We start from the raw sequence: 21,731 nt of genomic DNA, 5'->3' as shown, positions 1-21,731 counted from the left end.
AAAAAAAATATATATATATATATATATATATATATATATTTAAAGATATAATGGCTGAGAGAGGCCCAAACTTGACAACAGGTATAAACCTAAAGATTTAAGAAACTTGGCAAGCTCCAAACAGACTCAAAGAAATCCATGTCCAGACACATCATACTCAAATTATTCAAAACTAAACACAACAAAAGCTGAGTCTATTAATCTTGTGATGGCCTCAGTAGTAGGCCAGGGTCCAAATGGCAAGGTGGGAAAAGCAGAGTCCATGCCACAGGGGCCTCTTACCACGAGGTCCCCTCCCTGTGAAGGCCCATCCCACCTCTCCAAGGCCACCTGCTAAATGCCTCCGGCAACAGACAGCACCCACGCTGAAACCCAAATCCAGAGCAGCATTTTGAATCCTTTGCCCATCAATCTGCCACCTCTGCATCATGACACAGAGTGTAGGCCGGGAGGCAAGGGAACCAGAAATCAAATCAACTCCGACAAGAAAAAATGCACTATAATTCAAGCAGGCCCTGATAACTTTTAGGAAGGAATTAAGGACAAGAAAGAATAGACGCTCAGCTCTAGACTTAATCTCTAAGTTATCCCGGTAAATTGGAAAGAAATGCCAAATAAATTTGAGCTGGGTTTTGTTCTTCAACTGACATCTTTAAATTCCCCACGTTTTCTGTGTATGTCAAAATAGTTCAAGTCTGCATGAGATTGGAATGCACAAGGGAATGGCTAAAAGAATAAAACATAATGTATTTTAGGTTTTTATCATAGACAGCAGAAAGAGAAGCCAAATTCCTGGATAGACCCAATGCAATGCAAAGGTTCTCATTTGTTTCCATGATGTCGAAACTATACAGCATCTGCATACATAGTAGGAACTCAAATGTCAAATCATGTTTCTCACTGTGGTATCACATCAACCAGGAAAGGAGGAAGGAGTTTCATTTGTCTTATGAAAGTAAGATTATATAAGAAAGTTTGCCTAAGAAAGCAAATAGGAACTTAGAAACAACATGAATCACATTTTTAAGGATTCTCTCTCTTCCACTCACTATCTCTGTCTCTCTTTCTCTCTCTCTCTCTCTCTCACACACACATACACACATATGCATGCACACTTCCACATATATGCACACCCTATTCAAAGCACATAGGGGACCCAGACTTTCTGGAATTCAAAATCCTAGAAGCTTAACATCATCTGAATCAACATCAATCTGCTAAGAGTTCATGGACTTGCTCCAGTTAGAAAACATCTCCCCCAAACATTTACCAGTTCCTGAATCATCAGCCTCAGGATGGAAGGTCTGCAGCACCCCCATAAACCCATTTCAAGGATCCTTGGATCCTGAGTAGCTGCCAAGGCCAAAGGAAAAGTAGAATTAGCAGAGGTTGCGGGGGGCGGAGGACAGGAAAACCACTGGGATGGAGGAAAAGGAATTGAGAAGGGAAGAGGGGAATGGGGGGTTATGAGAGGAAAGAGGCAATGCGCCCCCAATCCTTGCACAGCCATCTCCAACCTCCCCACAAGGTCACCTGGAAATCAGGGTTGTCCATAAGGGGTGCCCAAGGCCTCTTTGGTGGCTCTCAGCTCACCTCAGTCCTCAAGCCTCAGGCCAAACCATAGGTCTCCCCATGGGCTCCCTCACTGTGATCCCGAAACTGCCAGTCACATCCACGCAGATGCCCCGTTAGCCTCTCAGCCTCAGAGAGGCTCTGTGGCACAATGTTGCGCAGAAAGTCTGTCAATGGTAAAGCTCAGTGCTGCTCAACCGTTTTACAGGGAAAGTGTTTTAAGTTCTAGAGTCTAAACAAGATGTGATTTTCATTACCAAAGAGAATTAAAAATGCGTCACCTGGAGTCACCAAGTGCAGGGGAAGAGGGATCATGGCAGAAAGAATGCATCCCAGAGGCCACACCCGAGCAGCTGAATCACAGAGCTTCAGCACCTGCAGCCACCCGAAAGGCTGACACGTGGAACAGCAGCGTCGTGTGGCACAGCACATAGGTGGGGAGCAAGACCTTCCCTGGAAATCGGTGGTAGACTCTGGATGGTGCTTGAATAATCTCCTTTGAGAAAGGACATGAACAAACAAGACATAAGGTGCTCTGCCATGAGTAGGACAGCCCAGGGCAGGTAGAAGGAAAAGAGCACAGCGGAGCCCAGGATGCCAGCCAAACCACCTACCATTTACCACATGGCTCAAGGGCATCATCAGTGTCCTGATGAGGCTATCACCTCCCATTGAATATAAGCCATCAGTTGCACACAATTACGTATGTATGCGTGTATGTGTGTATGTATGTCTCAGTTTTCAGTGTATTGTCATTCATTGTTAACTCTTTTGTCACTTTCATAGTGTCCATATTGCCACTCTCTGGCCCTTTTGATTGTGATATAGTATTAGGTAGCCTGAGTGAATCCTACTGACAATTAGAGATAAGACTCCAGTTCTGAGACATTCCTCTCATGATTCTATATTTATAGAACATTCTTCAGTCTGAATGCGCTGTAAGTTATAGTGCCTGACAAGTAGAAGCATCCCAATAAATGTTTCTTTGTCATCTGTGGGAAGCTGCCAGAGTATAAAACAAGGCAGAGCAAGCTCGCTGGATAACTCTGGAACCAAAAGCACTTAAGCTTCAAACCTAAATGGAAGGAAAGATCTACAATCTTTATCACTAAGTGGCCCTTTTCAGGAACACGAAGAATTGCTGAAAGAAGCAGACCTTTTCAGAGGTCAATCATTATTGGGTTTGCCACCGTGGAACTCTCTGGACTCAGAGCTCTCTGATGAATGAGAGTGCGAATCCCTGAGGTTGGAAGTGAAACTGTCAAAGTGGCAGCCAACCCTGGCCCAGTCCCCTTTTCTCACTTCAGACTGGAAATAACAAGAGTAAAAGGGACAAATTGTGCAAATAAATATAGCAGATCTAAGCTGATGAAAATTTTGACTATGTCTTAATGGTCTGAGAAAAAAGGACTAACGGTCCTTATGTTAAAGAAAAACAAACAAACAAACAAACATCCTGAAAGAGCTTACAAACAAACACGTTATAGAATCCAGAAGACAGAAACTCTTCTAGCTTTAAATTTTACTTGTTTCATACTTGTAGAGAATCACTGTATTCAAAGAGAGCTTAAAAAAATAAAATAAATAAAAATAAATAAATAAGAGAACTCAAGGATGAGCTAGAGCAACTCCTTTATATTTAACTGACGAGAATCAAGCTTGGAGAGATGAAATGGCATACCAACGTCACATAGGTAGGAGGAGGTGGGCTGACTCAGAGCTAGGCCTCTAGGCCACTAGTCCAATACTTGCTCTGCTACTCCGTGCTGCCTCCATCCCAGGTCTCAGAGTTTTCTCTTCCCATACCTAGTTTTCCTGTTAATACAGATATTATATGTTATTTTAATCCACTGAAATTTTGAGAATGTTTGTTACTGCAGCATACCCTATCCTGTCCTGACTGATACAGGAACCTAAAAGGCACTGGGTAAAAGATGGTTATCATTGTTATGTACCCATCCCCACTGAATCCTCCCAATGCCACAACATCAGAGATTGAATGGTAGGCTAGAAGAGACCGTTGGTTTTATGGACACTCTCAGGGAAATAAGGAAAGAAAAGACATGGAATCAAAGACAATTCGCTGCCAAGACTCAGGGAAGTTAGGAGGTGCTCAGATAAAGACCATGATGACCTTCTTAGGATCTTATAGGACCTTTCTGGATTACAAAACAAATCCTACTCTCTGGTCTGTTCCCTAAATGCCTCCTGTCCTGAACATACCTTTTTTGTCCTACTCACAATTCTTTCCTTTATTCACTAGTCAGTTCAAATTCCACTTATTTAGTCCCACATACTTCCCCCAAATTTCCTAACCACCCAAGCCTTTACTATGTGCAAAATACATTATGCAAAACAGGTTCTTCAACAACAATTATTGCTTGTACTTCTCATTTTATACTTAATCAAGTGTTTGGTGTAATCTGTTTCAAGTATGTTGGTCTTGTTTCTCTAATCAGACTACAAACCTGTGAGAACACCAGGTGTTTTACTTCTTTTACAGTCCCCCACAGAAATGATTCCAAGGGACATTTTTACATTGATTTAAATGCCAAGAAGGGAAGAACATGATATATTTCTTGGGACTGAGGACAATTTTTTTATTACTGTGGATGAAAATAGGGAAATACACTAGCTGGGCTTTATAGTAATACCTTAATCCAGCTAAATATAAATACTATTTATTTATTTAGATGGAAATAAGTTATTATCTACCTTAAATGGGTTTTTTTTTTTAAAGATTTTATTTATTTATTAGAAAGAGAGAGAGCATGAGCGGAAGAGAGGGGCAGAGGGAGAGGGAGAAGAAGACTTCCCACTGAGCAGGGAGCCTGCTGTGGGGCTTGATTCCAGGACCTGAGATCATGACCTGAGCTGAAGGCAGTTGCTTAATCAACTGAGCCACCCAGGTGCCCCAACCTTAAATGTTTGATAGATAAAAAGGGCAATAACTATTTACATGCCAGTTATAAAATCTAAGCTAAACCTGTACATATTCTAGACCTTGAAACCATCAAGTTAGGTTTTAGCCAAACCTATTTGTTAAGAAGAGCACAGAGCTTTTCTACTATATTGAAAGTTTGTTTTCATTATTCCAAAGAGGGTTGGCAGGTAACCCTCAAACTATAAATACTTGCCACTATAAATTTGATTTGTTAAACGCAGAACAATTAATTGTTTGCATAGAGGTGAAAACTGTTTGTCATAAGGGGCTGATCCCACAAAGCCTTGCAGGGATGCACCTTCTGATCTTAACTGCCCTGATCTAGTTCCCAACATTCTACCTGCACAACTATGCTGTGTATATTCTCTTAAAGGTAAATAAATGCATTCATCCTTGTAGGAATTTGTTTTACAAATAAAGTAACTCCAACATACCCTAAAACATGCTGCACAATTTTTATTTCCTTCAACATATATTATAGCAGAAGCACTCTTAACCTCTCTACCAAACCAACCTGTCAGATCAGCTGACACTCAGCATCTTCTCTATCTGTGCTCTCGTGCTGCTACTAGTTTAGTTATATTTTCCCCAGGAGTCATTTGGTTTGTTCCCAAACCAGTTTCTATCAGTTGTACGAGTTACTGAAATTCTATAATTTAATTAAAGTTTAGGTAAACTGATGAAATCTGTGCACATAAAGAAAACCAAGTCAGTAAAAGTTAGGCGCTATTTTTAAATGCTGCTACATGAGGTATGAGTGAAGTCACTGTAAGATAGAAGAACAAAATCACGGAATTCTAAAGGTGTTCTGCATGTAGGTTGCTTCACAAAGTGTTAAGTTCTTGCTCTACTTTGAAGAAACCAAAATTGGAAACGAGTGATGTAGCTGAGAAGGGTGTTTTGCAAGAAAGACCAGAACTCCAGCCAGGGGCCATACTCACAACAAAAGACTGGCAAACGAATGTACATGCAGGTTTTGAGTTAAAACAGACGGTGTGTATACTTTTTGTTAATCACTGTTTTAACTACCTTCTACCTAACTGACCAATGACTGCCAACTGGTGACTTTCCATTAGAGGCTTCTACTCACCTTGCTAATTAAATGGTTATAGAGATTCCACAAGCGCACAGAGACAGTGCCCTGTTACTATTAATCAACTTAGAAAGATGCTAGACTAATGTCAGTGTGTAGCTGGAAAAATACAAACATAGAGTAGGACTGTGGATAAGGCAGAAGCGTGGAAGAGATGACCATAACTTCCATTATGTTTGTTTCTCGAGAAGCCATGAAGTTGTCTGCCTTTAAAAATATTTTTTTTTAACATTCAACATTTTTATGACATAAAATGAGCACTTATTTACAAATGAAGTAGCATAAAAATTAATAGCAGGGAGGAGCCATTGGCTACTATTGTGAAAACCAAACACGGCTCTTCTCCAAGGTACAGCTTAAGGAGACCAAGGAGGGCCGAACTGGCCCATCAGTAGGATTGTACACCTCAGTACCCCATCTCCCATCAGGCCAGGCCTGGTGTGGTCCCGACTCAACCGGCTGTTGGGCTGGACTCCCGGCTCCATCTCCTGAGGGCTCAGCCCAGCCAGCAGTGAGGTGATTCCAGGAGACAAAACCCATCACACTGGGGCAGCTCTCAGTTAACAGCGAACACTAGTTACCGAAGCTTCTACACCACGTTTAGGAATCAGCCATCCCAATCTTAATGGACAAGTCTTACCCCAGCACTCACGCCTCCCTGAGAGAGGGAGGGGTCCTTCGCAGGAGGCCTGGGGTAGCTGAGGCAGAGGTATCTGTATTCTGCAAACTCCTATGACGGATTCTGATCCACTCCCAGATTAAGAATTTAGGGCTCCGTGAGGCCCGCGCTCCCCCTGAAATCAAGCGCAAACAAATGTGTATACAAACAGAGGTTCACTATTCTAGAATGCCTGTCCCTAGCTTCCATTGAGTTGTTTTCATCAAATTTTGAAACTCCTGTCTACACAGTCCACAGGAAATTTGGGATGAAGCTGAACATAAGAATTCCCTGCACAGAGCCTCCCTGTTGTACTCTCTTTCTCTCTCTAATTTTTTTCCACCAAACTCCAATCTGCTCCTATTTCTCCACTTCTATTTTTAAATTGAAAAATTTTGGTTTCAAAATAACTATAATCTAAAAACTCCTCAAATAAAAGACACAGAAAATTAAATTTCCAACCTCCCTTAGCCACCTCTCCCATTCTTATATGGTTTTGTTCTTGAAAAAAAAAATTTTTTTTAATAAAAACCTTAAGAGCACTTTTGATCTGTTTTTCCTATTAAGTTAATGACTTGACCAAACCTATGTGCCTTTATTTTAATTATCTGCATCCTCACTTGCCTATATTTTTTAAAAACAAAATTATACATCGAGATAGTACTCTTTTTTTCCTGTTCCTTGACTCAACGTATCACCATAACAAGGAAGGATACAATGCTGTGTGTGTTAAGCAGGCTCCCATCTATGCTAGTGGTTCGGATTTATAAATAAGAACATTCCCTGTCCAGGAGTAAGGCCCAGGCATTCAGATTTTCCAAAACAATTCTCTGTATCCAGGGTACCCAAATGAAGTCAAACACTTAGGTTTCAGAAGTGGGGTAGCCGTCTGCTCCTGATTGAGGCTAATGTCCTCTTAGTGCACATTAGGTAAATAGGCCATTTTTTTTTACTACTTCCGTACAAAATGAATATTCACTATTCAAAAGAACATTCTCTATCATAATTATACAATCAGTTCAAATTTGTTCTTAAGCACTATGAGGCATGCTTGAAATTCCAACCTGACAAAAATAGCTAAAATTAACCTTTAAAATAGATTATTTGACTTGGAAAAGATCTAAAAAGCCTTAATATCAAGCCTAAAATCTATAGTAATCAACATATTTTCCTGAGATCCAGATTTCAACATGGATGCTGGTATAGTACAGAGTAGAAACAATATTAAATCTGACCTCAGCTAACCTGGGTTATAATCTCTATTTACTTTGAACCAGCTATTTAACAGGGTCCCTCTTGGTGGAATGAAAATAACAACCATCTCACTCATAAGACTGTTATGAGAACCACTTAGGATACTGACACAGTGAGCTTTTGTAAGCGTGGGAAGAGTTGTTTAAAAGTAAGGTATCGGGGGCGCCTAGTTGGCTCAGTCGGTGGAGCATGCGACTCCTGATCTCAGGGTTGTGAGTTCAAGCCCCACATTGGGCGAGGAGCCTACTTAAAATAAAATAAAATAATTTTTAAAAAAGGAAGGCATTGGTATAATTGCTGTACCCTTTAACACAAATGCTCTAGAGAAGCAAACACATGGATTCCACATTTCTGCTAAATGTGGAATCCCCATTAAATAAGAACATTCTTATTTATTATGTTATATTATATAACATTCCATCCCCATTAAAGAGCACCATCAGGAGGGGGTTCCAGGAGTCTCCCACGGTTAATATATCTTTATCTGAACAGAGAAAAGCATGTAGTTTCACACTGGTCATAAATTCCATGGACTTCTGGGCATTATTTTTAACCGAGATGTAAGTCACATACTATAAAAGTTGCCATTTTAAACAATTGAGTGGTTTTTTTATATATACAGATTGTACAACCATCACCACTATTTAATCCCAAAATATTTCCATCCCATCAAAAAAAAGCTCCATTCCCAGGAGCAGTCATTCTGCATCCCCTCTGCCCACCCCCAGTCTCTGACAACCACTAATCTACTTCCTGTCACTATAAATTTGCCCACTGTGGTTTTCCATTAAAATGGAGTGATGTAATATGTCACATTTTGTGACTGTTTTCTTTCACTGAGCATAATGTTTTCAAAGTTCATCCACGTTGCAGCATGTATCAGAACTTCTTTCTTTTTTATATTACACAGTAACATAAATAAGATTTTGTCATATGGATATACCACATTTTGTGTATCCATTCATCAGCTGATGGACATTTGGGTTGCTTCCCACTTCTGGCTATTCTGAATAATGCTGCTATAAACATTTGTGTACGTGTTTTGTGTGAACGTCTGTTTTCAGCTCTCTTGGGTATATACCAAAAAATGCAACTGCTGGGTTATTTTCAGGAACTCTTGAACCCTACTGTTCACATCAGCAGCCTCTGTGTGAACTCATTTCCATGGCAGACAGAAGGCAATAGAGTTCACCAGGGATCCCAAAAGTCACAGGAGGAAATGAAGACATGCATGAAGGAAAGACGAGGTTCTGCATGAAGCAATACATTGCTGCTCCCCAAATGCCCTAATAATGCATTTCCCCACACCATAAAAAAAAAAAAAAAAAAAAAGCAGTAGCCATAGTTAGGCTGAGGGGACCAACACTGGACCAAAACTGGCATGATTCTCCTAATAATAAGAACAACCAACAGGTAATGAGTGCTTACTATATCCAAGGCACTGTGCTGAGTACATAATATGGATTGTGTAACAGTCAAGAGGATGGAGAAAGATGATTTTTTAAAACAAATGCTGATTATATCCGATTCTGCCTTCCTACCAGAGTGGTATAATTCATCTCTAGGCCAGGCCTGGAAGGAGAGAGGAAAACGGAAGAAGATAAATTGCCTGAGTAAGAAAATGACATGTATCTGGAATTTGTTTGCTGGAAGCTCAAGAGAATAGAGTGGGCAGCAGGGGCTTAAAGCCTTGAAAACAGAAGAAAGGAATTGAAGTATAGACAAGAGAAGGCAGGCTCAATGGTGCATGAGTCTAAGAAGAAAATACAGCCAGTAGGAAATCCTCAACAGCCAAGAACACTGTAAGTAATCAATTTTAAGTTGATTTCTGTTTTGAACTGCATTGGTATCTCCCACTATTGCTCTGAGACCTTCAGCAAGGCCTGTGTTGGTGTCACACTGGGGGAGTAAAGAAATGGGCAGAGCAGCGGGGAGAAAGCAGTGGCCTGAGGTGGAGCACTGAGCAGGAATTCAGAGAGAGTGACCTACAAATGTGAGCCTCAGACGTTACCAGAACATTGGAGGGCAGGGAAAGTACTGGACCTCGCATAGCACATGGCTCAAGCCATCTTAAGTATTAAGGGCCAGGACCCCAGAAACTGGAAAAGATGGGGTCAGCTGTCATAATATAGTCTGCCCCAAAAACAGACATGTTAGAAAAGGTGGGTCACCGGCAGTAGTAAACAAACACCAAGATTTAACTCACTTTAACGTTCACTGCATGGCAATGGCCTTAAAACAAAGACCTTGGGGGCGCCTGGGTGGCTCAGTCGTTAAGCGTCTGCCTTCGGCTCAGGTCATGATCCCAGGGTCCTGGGATCGAGTCCCACATCGGGCTCCCTGCTCGGCGGGAAGCCTGCTTCTCCCTCTCCCACTCCCCCTGCTTGTGTTCCCTCTCTCGCTGTGTCTCTCTCTGTCAAATAAATAAATAAAATCTTTAAAAAAAAAAAAAAAACAAAGACCTTGAAGACTTTATGATGACATTCCTATGAATGGTCAGAGAGGACCAAAGCTTTTTTCTCAGTGTCCCTGTTGGAAGGCAAGACCATTCTTCTCATGAAGGTCAGTGGTCACCCCCATGTGGAGGTCATAGTTAAGTGGTCCTGAGCCCACTTCCATAGTAGGGGTCGGCAAAGGTTTTCTGCAACAAGCCAGATAGTAAATACTTTAGACTGTGAGCCAAGAAGCAGAATCAAGGATATTAAGCATGTAACTACATAACAAGAGAAAAAACAAACTTCCACAACATTTTTTTTTCAGGCACGCACGTTCCCAGCTTCCCATTTCTTTTTTTTTTAATTTAATTTTATTATGTTATGTTAGTCACCATACATTACATCATTAGTTTTTGATGTAGTGTTCCATGATTCATTGTTTGTATATAACACCCAGTGCTCCATTCAATATGTGCCCTCTTTAATACCCATCAGCAGGCTAATCCATCCCCCCACACCCCTCCCCTCTAGAACCCTCAGTTTGTTTCTCAGAGTTCATAGTCTCTAATGGTTCGTCTCCCCCTCTGATTTCCCCCCCTTCATTTTTCCCTTCCTACTATCTTTTTTTTTTTAAACATATAATGTATTATTTGTTTCAGAGGTACAGGTCTGTGATTCATCAGTCTTACACAATTCACAGCTTCCACAACATTTTTACTGATGAAACTCAAAATATAACAATTGCGCACAATTTTTTATCATATAGATCTACTAATGAGAAGAATGGAATTTTTGGGGGATAGTTTTTTGCTTCACTGGGGTTTAAATCCTAACATCAAGTCAGTTGCAAATGTTCATTTATAAAAATCACTCTTAGCTCATGGGCCATACAAAAACAGGTACAGGCTGGATATGGCTTGTGACCTCTGTTCTGTCGTCACCAATGTCTGAAGCAAAGTCAATGCCGGGTGCTCTGTTCCAAGTCTGTAGTGGAATACCCTGATTCGCAAATCAGACACCTGGAAGGGACTCTGGAGTAGCTCTTGAAAGATTCAGATGTTCCTCAAACACAGAGGTCTACCACTGCAATGATTAAAATCATTCAACTGGCATTTACTGAGCACCTACTATGTGCTGGTACTATCAGGGTCATGGCGGACACAGTGGTGAGCCAGACATATGAGTGCCCCACCTTCACAGGGAATGAGACTGCAAACAGGAATAAAAGAAAAAGAAGGGCACCTAGTGCCCTTCAGTCGGTGGAGCCTGAGACTCTTGACCTCAGGGTTCATGAGTTTGAGCCCCACAATAGGTGTAGAGAGTACTTAAACATTTAAAGAATCTTTAAAAAAAAGAATAAAATAAAATAATAAAATAATAAAAATTCTAACAAAAACTTATCTGTTACTGTAAGCTTTTATTTAAGATCTTATATATATATATATTCCAGCTCTCTCTCTATATATATGGCTGAGAATATTATATATGCTTTAAATTTCAAGAATATTGCTATAAACTTCCCTCTTAGAACTGCTTTTGCTGCATCCCAAAGATTTTGGACCATTATGTTTTCATTTTCATTTGTTTCCATGTAATTTTTTATTTCTTCTTTGATTTTTTGGTTGGATCCATTTGTTGTTTAGTAGCATGTTGTTTAACCTCCATATATTTGTGGTCTTGCCAGATTTCTTCTTATGGTTGATTTCCAGTTTCATAGTGTTGTGATCAGAAAATATGCATGGTATGACTTCAATCTTTTTGAATTTGTTAAGACTTGTTTTGTGGCCTAATGTGTGATCTATTCTGAAGAATGTTCCATGTACAGTTGAAAAGAACGTGTATTCTGCTGTTTTAGGAAGGAATATTCTGAATATATCCTTTAAATCCATCTGGTCCAGTGGGTCATTCAAAGCCAGTTTTTTTGTTGATTTTCTGTTTGGATCATCTGTCCCTTGATGTAAGTGAGGTGCTAAAGTCCCCTACTATTATTGTATTACTATCGATTAGTTCCTTTGTTTTTTATTAACTGTTGTTTTATGTATTTGGGTGCTCCCATGTTGGGTACATAAATATTTACAATTGTTATATCTTCTTGTTGGATTATCCCCCTTATTATATAGTTTCCTTCTTTGTCTCTTGTTACAGTCTTTGTTTCAAAATCTATTTTGTCCAATATAAGTATTGCTACCCTGGCTTTCTTTTGACATCCACTTGCATGATAAATGTTTCTCCATCCCCTCACTTTCAACCCTCAGAAAAATCTCAAATGATCAACCTAACCTTACACCTTTAAAGGAGCTAGAAAAAGAAGAACAAACAAAACTAAAAACCAGCAGAAAGAAGAAAATAATAAAGATAAGAGCAGAAATAAATGGTATAGAATCTAAAAACAAACAAACAAAAACCAGTAAAACAGATCAATGAAGCCAGGAGCTGGTCCTTTGAAAAGATAACAAAATTGAGAAACCCCTAGCCATATTCATCAAGAAAAAAAAAAAAGAGAGAGAGGACTCAAATAAATAAAATCACTAATGAAGGAGGAGAAAGAGCAACCAACACCACAGAAATACAAACAATTATAAGAGAATATTATGAAAAATTATATACCAACAAATTGGACAACCTAGAAGAAATGGATAAATTCCTAGAAACATAGAACCTATCAAAACTGAAGCAGGAAGAAATAGAAAATTTGAACAGACCAATTACCAGCAATGGAATTGAATTAGTAATCAAAAACTCCCAACAAACAAAAGTCCACGACCAGATGGCTTCACAGGTGAATTCTACCAAACATGTAAAGAAGAGTTAATACCTATTCTTCCCAAATGATTCCAAAAAATATAAAAGGAAGGAAAATTTCCAAATCCATTCTATGACGCCAGCATCACCCTGATACCAAAAACAGATAAAGACACCACAAAAAAGGAGAACTACAGACCAGTATCTCTGATGAACACACATGCAAAAATCCTCAACAAAATACTAGCAAACCAAACTCAACAATACATTAAAGAAAATCATTCACCACCATCAAGTGGGATTTATTCCTGGGATGCAAGCATGGTTCAATGTTTGCAAATCAATGTGATACATCACATCAATAAGAGAAAAGATAAAAATATATGATCATTTCTATAGATGCAGAAAAAGCATTTGACAAAGTACAACATCCATTCATGATAAAAACCCTCAACAAAGTAGGATTATAGGGAACATACCTCAATATAATACAGGTCTTATATGAAAAATCCACAGCAAACATCATGCTCAATGGGAAAAACTGAGAACTTTTCCCCTAAGTTCAGAAACAAAACAAGGATGTCCACTCTCACTTTTATTCAACATACTACTGGAAGTCCCAGCCACAGCAATCAGACGACAAAAAGAAGTAAAAGGCATCCAAATTGGTAAGGAAGAAGTAAAACTTTCACTATTTGCAGAAGAGATGATACTATATATAGAAAATCCAAGACTCTACCAAAAAACCACTTGAACTGATAAATGAATTCAGTAAAGTCGCAGGATACAAAATCAATGTGCAGAAATCTGTTGCATTTCTCTACACTAATAATGAAGCAGCAGAAAAAGAAATTAAGAAAACAATCCCATTTATATTTGCACCAAAAATAATAAGACACCTAGGAATAAATACCAAAGATGGGAAAGACCTATACTCTGAAAACTATAAAACACTGATAAAAGAAATTAAAGATGAGGGGAACCTGGGTAGCTTAGTTGGTTAAGCATCTGTCTTTGGCTCAGGTCATGTTCCCAGGGTCCTGAGATTGAGCCCTTCATCGGGCTCCCTGCTCAGCAGGGAGTCTGTCTCTCCCTCTGCCTCTCCCCCAGCTCATTCTCTCTCTCACTCTCTCTCTCTCTCAAGTAAAAAATAAAATCTAAAAAAAAGAAAAGAAATTAAAGATGACACAAAGAAATGGAAAGACATTCCATGTTCATGGGTTGGAAGAACAAATATTGTTAAAATGTCTATACTACCCAAAGTAATCTACACATTTAATGTAATCTCTATCAAACTACCAACAGCATTTCTCACAGAACTAGAACAAGCAATCCTAAAATTTGTATGGAAACACAAAAGATCCCAAATAGCCAAAGCAACCTGGGAAAAGAAAAACAAAATTGAAAGTATCACAATTCTAGACTTCAAGTTATATTACAAAGCTGTAGTAATCAACTACAGTATGGTACTGGAACAACAACAACAAAAACACCATAGAGATCAACAAAACAGAATAGAAAACCCAGAAATAAACCCACAGTTACATGGTCAATTAATCTTTGACAAAGCAGGAAAGAATATGCAATGGGAAAAAGACAATCTCTTCAACAAATGATGTTGGGAAAACTGGACAGCAACAGGCAGAAGAATGAAACTGGACCACTTTCTTACAACAACACAAAAATAAATTCAAAATGGATCAAGGCCCTAAATGTGAGACCCAAAACCATAAAAATCCTAGAAGAGAGCACAGTCATCAATTTCTCTGACATTGCCACAGCAACATTTTTCTAGCTATGTTCCAGAGGCAAGGGAAACAAAAGCAAAAATAAACTATTAGGACTACATCAAAATAAAAAGCTTCTGTACAGCAAAGGATACAATCAACAAAACAAAAAGACAACCTACTGAATGGGAGAAGATATTTGCAAATGACATATCCAATAAAGGGTTAGTACCCAAAATATATAAAGAACTGATATGCGGCACCTCAGTGGCTCAGTTGGTTGGGTGTCTGCCTTCAGCTCCAGTCATAATCTCAGGTCTTGGGGTCAAGCCTTGCATCGGGCTCCCTGCTTGGCGGGGAGTCTGCTTCTCCTTCTTCCTCTGCCCCTCTGTTCACGCTCTCTCTCTCTCTCTCAAATGAATAAAATCTTTTTTAAAAAAGTACTGATACAATTCAACACCCCCAAAAAACAAATAATCCAATTAAAAATGGGCAGAAAACATGAACAGACATTTCTCCAAAGAAGACACATAGATGGCCAACAGACACATGAAAAGATGCTCAACATCACTCATCATCAGAGAAATGCAAATCAAAACCACAATGAGATGTCACCTCACACCTGTCAGAATGGCTAAAGTCAAAAACACAAGAAACAACAAGTGTTGGCAAAGATGTAGAGAAAAAGGAATCCTCGTGCACTGTTGGTGGGAATGCAAACTGGTGCAGCCACTGTGGAAAACAGTGTGGAGTTTCCTTAAAAAGTTAAAAATAGAACCACCATATGATCTAGTAATCACACTTCTGTGTATTTGCCCAAAAATACAAAAACACTAACTCAAAGGGATACATGCACCCCTATGTTTATTGCAGTATTATTTACAATGGCCAAATTATGGAAGTAGCCCCAGTGTCCATCAATAGATGAATGGATAAAGAAGATGTGGTACATATACACAATGGAATATCACTCTGTCATAAAAAAGAATGAAATCTTGCCATTTGCCACAACATGGACGAAGCTACAGTGTATTATGCTAAGTGAAATAAGTCAGTCAGAGAAAGACAAATACCATATGATTTCACTTATATGTGGAATTTAAGAAACAAAAGAAAGGAGCAAAGAAAAAAGAGAGAGACAGAGACAAACCAAGAAACAGACGCTTAACTATAGAGAACAAACAGATGGTTACCAGAGGGGAGGAAGGGGGAGAGGATGGGGAAATGGGTGATGAGGATTAAGGAGAACACTTATCATGATGAGCACTGAGTAATATATGCAATTGTTGAATCACTATATTACACACCTGAAACTAATGCAATACTGTATGTTAACAATACTGGAATGAAAATAAAAACTTAATAAAAATTAAATTAAATTTAAAATTTCAAGAGTAAAAGAAATATTCAATACCCCAATGAATACTGGGCTTTATACCCCACAGACGTACATGCCTATAGCTTTCTGATGCCCAGGGGCCTGCTTCCCAGCCAGCAACACAAGGCTGAACAGAGACCATCTTCATTGACTGAACTATTCCCACAGGCTAGGTGTTTTCACCCACATGCTCTTGTGTTCTCTTCACATCCACCCTGTGGGTTAAGCACCACTGCTTTTCACAGAGGAGAAAACTAAAGTTCAGACCAGGTATGCCACATCCAGTGAGTAGTGGAGCAGAATTTGAACTTCTAACATCAAGTATAAAAAGATGAGCCCATGTCACAGGTGAGTGTGCATCATAACAAAGTATTTTCATGACATTTGCAAATCCACATAAACAGGTCTCCAAGGATCTCATGTGTTACCTTCACCGGCTTCCCCATATTCTACCCCCAAATCTGCTGGACGATGAGGCCTCCTTCCACATGTGATCTAACACTGTGCTCAAAGAGCATATCGTTAATTAGGATTTTTGAGTGATTTGTTGTGCTCCACTCAAAGTAGATGAAAAATAAACTAAAAACACTTGCTGTCATATTGTGCACAGCAGCAAACACTGTACAACATGAGTATTGCCTCTGATTTGGGGCCAGGTCCTGAGAACAAGTCTTTCAACTTGCTCCAACCAAAAGTAAGTGGTCTCCATGAAGATGGATTTAAACATGGAGTTTGAGTCATCTCCCCAGAGGCCTTCAGCTCATTTAGAGGCATGGCTTTATTTATTCAAAATTTGCTTTTCTTTTCCCCAGGAAAAAAAAAAAAAAAGAACTGCAGACCATCATCCTATCACTACTCTGTGCGAGGAATCTAACATAAACAATGTCAATGAGAATCATTGTATTTAACAAACTCCAGGACACGCCACGGCACTGTTTATAAGATATAAATCGAGCCTTGTTTTATTTCCCTGTTCTGCTAAATTCAGATGTCTGCTTCATTTTAGACCCAGGCCCCCTGAAAAGAGCTTCCCGGGCTTTAGTCAGTACGGTCAAATGTGCATATTCAGTGAGGCGTTCAGAACGGCGAACGAGAAACATGACCTAGACGATGCCCATTTAGATGCGGGTGATTGAAGGGCTACCATACTGTGGTGGCCGGAAGTGGTGCTCATCCAGCATTTCCAGCTCTCGGACTTCTGGGCCCATGGCAGGCCTCTGTCCTCCTGTACTGGGTCTCTGGCCCCTGGATTGTGAGCAGGAGTGCTGGGTGTGGCTTCTAGCCAGGACATTTCATAATGCCATGCAAGACCCTCCAGAGCACTCACCCCTCTGCCAAGGTGACTGGCAAGTTTCCAGATGGGGACTGTGCTACCAGCCTGGGATCCAGAGAGAGGTCAACGACAGCACTGGGAGTCGCCCCAACCTGGCCCACCAGCAATGGATACACAGCATGAGCAAGAAACACACTGATGTCAGTATGAGCCCTGAGATGTGAAGGTTGTTTGTGATCACAGCATAAACTCGCCCCTCCTGCCCGAAACCCCAGACAAATGGTGCCATGAAAAAGGGCTTGATGTCTCTCGTGATAAGTTAGCAGATCTGTGTAATTTAGTATCTGAAGCTAAATGTTATTATCTTGTCAGGGAAAGATCCCTCAACCCATAGTTCACTTGGACCCCAATCATCATGTTCTAAAATCTGAATTAAATAGACCAAGCAAAATTGAAGAGAGAAAATAACAGTTGTAACCTTCCAAACTGCCAGTTCTAATTTATTGATCTGTCAAGGTTCTTAGTTGTAAACAATAGAAACCACTCTGACTAGTTAAGCAGAAAAGGAATTGATTAAAGATTTATTAGCTTACAGAATCTCAAGGGCAGGAATATCACCCTACTCACCAGTGTAGACTACACTGGCCCACTGCTGGGCACAGACACCATGGCTCATTTCACCACCCTGGGCACCGGATACCTCCTCTAGAACCTCAGCCACCATGCCACTCTGTGGTCCTCATGCCACTGACTTCTTCGAATCTCTAAGGTACCAACCAAATTCTCATGCAGGTATACCGTGAATGCGCTCAAGGTGCAAGGAAGAGTGAGAAAGTTATTTTTTGGCTTTTTTTCTTAGAAAGGTGGAGAATTCCTCAAACACAGGAGGGAAATTCAAAGGTGTGGTCAAAAAGAATGATAAATAGCCACTACCTATGGGGTCATGAGTCATAGGAAAAACTAAGGTCTGCGATGCTCATTTCAGTCCATAATCAAGTTCCCGGAGCCCTTCTGGTTTCTGCAGCTCTTCCTCAGATCTACCCAGGTACTCCTCCAATGAATCCCTGTTTTAACCAGTTTCAGTGGACTTCTGTCGCTTGCAACCAAGAGACTCCTAATACAGAAGTAATCGTATGTTAAAGAATCTCAAGCTAGCCAGTTGCAAACAGGGCTGTAAATATTTAGATGCTCTGAAGAATTTTTCAGATTTTTTTTTTTTTTTTTTGCATTGACAGGAATAAATCAAAGAACATAAGACTAACTTTGGCTTGAGAACCCTAATTGGGATAATGGGCTGCATACTGATTATGTTTACTTTCTCTACTAAAAGTCCTCACAAACAACTTCTTACTTAAATAAAAAGAAAAATATTGTATCTACAAAGATCTTGTGTGCATGTACCCAACTGAATTAAAAAAATGAGAAATATGGAGAAGATGCCAACTTATTGCCAAATGCTACGTGAAAATAAGGTTATCTATAAGAATATATCTAGGGCGCCTGGGTGGCTCAGTCGTTAAGCATCTGCCTTCAGCTCAGGTCATGATCCCAGGGTCCTGGAATCGAGCCCCGCATCGGGCTCCCTGCTCAGCGGGAAGCCTGCTTCTCCCTCTCCCACTCCCCCTGCTTGTGTTCCTGCTCTCGCTGTCTCTGTCTCTGTCAAATAAATAAATAAAATCTTTAAAAAAATATATATATATCTAGAGAGATATAGCTAGCCAATAAATGAATAGCTAACCAATAAAGAAATACACACAGAGACACAGATGCTAGCATATTAAAAAACAAACTAACAAAAAACCTACACTGTGTTTTGAGGTGCTCAGTTTCAAGATCCCTGAACTGGACTAGTTAAAATAATAGAATAAAATATGAGAAAAACAAAACCCTAAGGGCAAAACTGTACAATAATTATACTAAATGGTTAAGGAATGCCAAGGACTTGACTTCTTGGGGTAACTTAGGGAAGGTTTCCCCTTTCTCTAAGAACGGCTTCTGGGACAGGAAGGGGACTCCTGGGCTCTGTTTCTGGCTGTGGCTAGAGCTGGCTGATCCAAGGTGACTATCTAGAGACATCAAGCTGGAGTTGAGGGAGGCGAGTCTTGTTATGGTCGCACTCTAGGGAGAAGGTCAAGGAGAGCTGGGATTTCCTGAGCAGCCCTGCTCCTTCTCTGCACAGAGTGGTCACTTAACTCTTCCTCCAATTTAGTGAGAAGTCCTCAAGTTTTCCCAATAAATTTCTTTAATTTTTTTTGTTTTTGCTTTTTTTGCTTAAGCTAGGTCACAGCCCATTCTTTCTTGTTTACAACCAAAAGAACATTACATTAACTAAGTATACTCCCCTACAATCTTACTCTCCCCATTATCCAACTCCAGCCTTAAGAAACTCATCTTTCTTTACTAGGAATGACTGAAAAGGGCCTTTGGCTTCTGTGCATCTAGTTTTTGTGTGCCCTGGGGCCATCGAGCTTAGCAGCATTGACCTCACTTGTCACTTTTTAGGAAAAATAATTGTTAATTTTGACATCTAGCTAATGGGTTGCAACTTCAAATGCCTTCGGAGATCAGACAGGCAAAGTAAATGGAGAGAGCGCTGAGCTGGATTCCATTGGACACTATACGTCCCATCTAATGACATTTACGTTCAAATATTTAAAACACTGTATGGTTCAAACAAAATTCTTCATGGATGAAATCTACCTTCTGAGCCATCCACTAACAACCCAGCTTGCTATTAGTTTAAATTACATATGGTCCTACTCTGTGAGATTCCTACAACTCAATTTTGTTTCAAGCATTTGAACAGGATAAAAATGCTTCTTACAAAGCAGAATTTCCCATCCTCTCTCAGCAGAAAACTCCACAGGCCATCAAAGGGACCCATGTGAGGTCTCCAGAGAACTCAAGGGCTGCTTTTTTTTAAAAGAAGTTTATCAATGCTAGTAGATTCCTTCTTTCATGTGTGTCTCACAGTAAATGAAGCAGGCTCCTGTTACTTTCTATGAATCACAGAATAAAGAGCCAAATTCCTTAGAAGCATGAGGACTCCAAAGGTGTCAGCACAGATGGAAAAACCCAAATGCCGACCACCCTTGACAGTCTCCAGTTTAACTACACAACTCTGATTCTCTTCACAGACGAAAAGGGAAATCCAATTCGAGGAAACTGATAGCGTTTTCTTTTCCTTGGAAAATGGACTGGACGAACTGCACACAAAAACCTAAAATCTCCACTGCCAATTGTTGAAAAACAATGGAGCCTCCATTAGCAGTTCCTTTGCCCACAGAATGCTCTCTGAGGAACTGCGGGGTTTGGAAGGAGTACAGAGGCCTATTCCCCGTCTCAGACACATCAAAGTTTTAATCAAAACCTGCTTTTCTTTCTGAAACCAAGCAACTGCTATTTCACACCCACATATTGCTGGAGCTCATTCAATTACCCTCGACGACTTTGTTTAAAATGAAAATGCTTTGCCTCCTGAGGACAGTGTGAGAGGATTGATTAATGTTGTTCCCTGAAGGACAGAAATGCAGGTACACAGCAAAAATCTAAGTAGCTGGAAACTACTGCTGGGCCCTGTTTTACAAGCCATTCAAACCTACCTGCAAGTATTTTGTAAAGAATAAGGACTTTTAAGTCAGTTGGCTTTATCAAGGGGCTAGACTATGCATCTACCTCTTCCTCCTTGATGAAAATCACAGAATTAGAAAACTAAGATGATGAGAAGTGAGGAAGAAAGACCAAATTTTTCCAGATGGTTTTGCAGAAGAGGAAACAGTTTTTTTTTTTTCTTCTGACACATTGTTCCAAAGGATCTGTAACTAACAAACCAAACCAGCACATTGCTGGTTTCTGTGGCTCTGTGACTCAGAAGTCACTTTTCTATCCAACATATTAAATGTCAAGTAAAATATCTCCGATAAGAGAGAAGACATTTCTTTGGGAAGCTTGGTTCCTGTGTTGAGTGCTTCTCCTATACAAATGAGCCATAGATTGTGCTGCTGTCTTTTACATGGTTTGCTAACCTGTAAGACAAACATCTACCCAAGACTGCATAAAGAAGCATAAATCGGGGGGGCCTGGGTCGCTTAAGCGTCTGACTCTTGATTTCGGCTCAGATCATGATCTCAGGGTCCTGAGATCGAGCCCTGCCTCGGGCTCCATGCTTAGCAGGGAGTCTGCTTGAGATTCTCTCTCTCCCCCTTGCTGTGCCCCCACAAATAAATAAATAAAATCTAAAAAAAAAAAAAAAGGAAGCACAAATCATGGAGACCATATCTTAGTCCTCCACAAATGCCCCCCACGAAGAACTTGGCCCATGTAATCACAGTATATGTCTAAGAAAAAACAGAAAGAAACAAGAGAGGAGGAAAAGGAAAAAAATGACAGGGAAATGGTTATGCATGTGTGGTATGCAGATTTGGGAGCCTAAGAGCTCTGATGGAAGGCTTCTGTATATATAAAAATGCATGGGTTCCAGGGTAGTCCTAATGCAAAAAGGCAGTATTTATCCATCATGCCCCCATTTCACAATGCTCTAAGGTAACCACCTCTGCTGTGAAAGAAGTAATATTTAGAGCTAGTTCTTGCATGGCTGGGTGAAAGAAGGGGAGGAAGAAAGAGGGAAAGAATTATATGAGGACTACACTTCACTT

General features: G+C 40.1%; 1 protein-coding gene and 1 non-coding gene across 3 annotated transcripts in view; one reads left to right on the top strand and one right to left on the bottom strand.

Moving 5' to 3' along the window:
• Positions 1-21,731, bottom strand: part of METTL24 (methyltransferase like 24) — a 96,481-nt gene that overhangs the window by 70,892 nt on the left and 3,858 nt on the right. The window lies entirely within an intron of this gene.
• On the top strand, positions 7,686-7,758 carry TRNAR-CCU. Its single transcript has one exon. It is a non-coding gene; the product is annotated as a tRNA-Arg (tRNA).

Source organism: Phoca vitulina, unplaced genomic scaffold (genome assembly GCF_004348235.1).
Source record: "Phoca vitulina isolate PV1807 unplaced genomic scaffold, GSC_HSeal_1.0 scaffold9, whole genome shotgun sequence".
Lineage (NCBI taxonomy): Eukaryota > Metazoa > Chordata > Mammalia > Carnivora > Phocidae > Phoca > Phoca vitulina.
This window is presented reverse-complemented; position numbering and strand designations above follow the sequence as displayed.